We start from the raw sequence: 2,868 nt of genomic DNA, 5'->3' as shown, positions 1-2,868 counted from the left end.
CAATTCGCCGACGTCGAGCGGCGCAAAATTTTATGCGAATTTATTTAGCCGGCATAAAAATATTTGTAAAACAAACTGCGACGGCCATAAAATAAACACACACGCCAACCAAAATGAAAAAAAAAATGTGAAAAACATGCAGCAGACAAACACACAGTACTGCGCTGCTTATTGAAGGGCCAAAGGATCGCAGGGATTGCGAAGGGGGGCAAAGGGATGGGAGGTGGCTGGACCAAAACCCACACAAAAGCCATCTAAAACCGGAACTCAATTTAGCGACAAAATGCCTAAAATGCAGTTTGAAACTTTGCGGGGGACGGAGCGGGGGTGCAATGCAAAATCCCACACAGCTTTGGGAACAGTGCGCATTGCCAAAAATGGCTGCATAAAATTATACATTAAATTTGCTGATTTTGTATCTGCGCCTATAATGAAGGCAGTAGATTTGCTTCATTCTACTTAAGCTTGCAATTAATATGGTATATGAACATATTGCACTTCTGTTTATTTAATACATATAACCAGTTGTTTAAGGGTGTACTTATGTTTCTTAAATGAATGCATCAATTTTTGAGTTCTGGCATTAATCAAGCTATCATCAATTGGTATTTAGATAAAACATTTTATGCCAACTTTCAGCAGCTGTTCATTTTAGCCGCATACCGCCGTATCAGATATTCGCATGCATATTTTCTAGCCGTATCGAAAATTTTGCCAATTTTGCATATGAAAATTGTACGCGGTTAATAGGCGACATGTGTGCAGAATGTCCTCGGAGGGGGCGGGTAGGTGTCCCACACATGCAAATCTGGACATTTACATACATACATATATATTCATGCCAATAAGTATTTGGAGGTGTATGCGGGTGGCGGGTAGCGGGTGGCGGGGGATTGAACGCGTGCGATGCCGACACCAAATTTAATAATAATTCTGCAGTTGGGAAATTGTTTGATAATTTAATTGCTGTCGTCTAGCGTGCGGCCGGCAGTTGAATGGCATTAAACCGAACGGAAATGCATGGCATTAAAGCCAGCAGCCAGCGGCCAGCGGACAATGCAAATTGGCCAAGAACCCTCGGCCTAATCAGGCGTCAGCTTGAGGATCCGTATAATTAGATGCTGGAATCTAAAGGAAATCTCCACTTGTGTCCCTAGTGCACCACTCACAGTCGTCGTGGATCTGAAGATGTGCTAATAATCATTTTAATGAAACGATGCAGATGCCGGACATAAAAATCCAGCTGGCATAATGATGAAAAAAGTGGCAAGCGGGCGAGGCAGACGAGCCAGGCGAACCAGGCGAGCCGAGTTTACGGTCAGTTGGGGATTGTGCCCCCATCCGACTGCAGAGGCATGCTGCTCCAAGCTGCTTAAGCGCTAAACAAGATGAATCTAATAACGAGCTGGGACTGCGACGCATCCTTGTGCCTCGTTCTGGGCGCCGCTTCCGCGTTCGCTGTCCACTGTCCGTCAGCTGGCTTCGCCGCCCGACTTGACCTGCCCCAAAAAGCCAAAGCCAAAGCCAACGCCAGTGTCCCCGGCACTCTTAAGTCCTGCGCTCTTTGGCCCTTCTCTTCGTCCTTTTTCGTTTCGAGAGAGACCAATCCACCCTGTGCGGTGAAGTTTGCCGAGCGGATGCACTGCAAAACGCCGGCTAAATTCGAGGCTTCCGTGCAACCAGCCCCCCCTTTAACCCCCTTCTTCCCCTTCTACCCCCTTCCACCACCTTCCACCTGACCCCATCAGTTTCCTCTGGCTCAGCCAAGTTTTGCATTGTAATCTATACCCGAGCGGCTTACAACGGGCATAACTTTGGGGGGTTGCATTGCCTACTATCTGCGTTGCAAGCCCTACTTCTGCGTACGCTTACTGGTTTGCATTTACCGATCTCACATATATTACATAGTGTTTTAATGAAGGTAAGTTTCTTACAATACATATATCACTATATCACGAACCTATAATCAAACCGCTTTAACTACCTACCCATACTCGATACTAACCAGTTCTTTTCATTTAGAACATAAATTAACGTACATATGTATAAGGTTCTATACAGGTTCTTGTATTTTATAGGACTTTTATACAAAATATAAATTTACTTACATATTTCAAAAGTTCTATATTGAACAGTTTGTACGACATTTGGTCCGTTACTACAATGCATTTCCTTGTTTAATGTTATCCCCCTTAAACAGAACAAGTCTATTAAAGAATGTGTTGAATGGTTAATTGTTCCTAGTAATTAATTCCTAGATCGTACACATACTTAAGGTATTACTTTTCAAGCATATCTACACATGAAAGTTGGGACTCCCAATATTCGGCTAGTTAATCGTAGCCAAAAAATGCGAAAAAAAAAATGTGTAAAAACTTCGCTGGCGCCGTTGACGTTCGGCTTTTTTCGGCTTTCGTTCGGTTCGCTGGCGTTCGGCTTTGTTCGTTTGGGGTTCGGGAATCCCTTTTGCCACCGAAACGAAGGCGAGACAGACAGCGACGTCGCTGCTGCAGCCTCTGCCGCAGTCGACTGCTCTGCTGCCGACTTGTTGCGACGCCAGACGTCAAGTGCGCATCTAACGGCATCACAGCGAACGACAGAGAGGGAGAGAGAGAGCGCGAGAGCGAGCGAGCGAGAGGGAGGGAGACTGGCACTGGCGCCTCGTGCAAAAGTTTACTATGCCAATGCACTCGTTGTCTGGTCCGACGTCCGCCCCCATTTCCCGGCCCCTTTTTACTGCTGCAGCGTTGCAGCGCAGTAAGCGCGTCGGCCGCACAGCAGATCTCTCTGTCGCACCGCTGCCGCCGCAACGAAGTTGCAGAGCAGAGAGCTGTAGCTGGAGCTGAAGCTCACGGCAGTTCTCGTTGG

The sequence above is a fragment of the Drosophila yakuba genome, chromosome 2R (genome assembly GCF_016746365.2).
Source record: "Drosophila yakuba strain Tai18E2 chromosome 2R, Prin_Dyak_Tai18E2_2.1, whole genome shotgun sequence".
Classification (NCBI taxonomy): Eukaryota; Metazoa; Arthropoda; class Insecta; order Diptera; family Drosophilidae; genus Drosophila; species Drosophila yakuba.
This window is presented reverse-complemented; position numbering follows the sequence as displayed.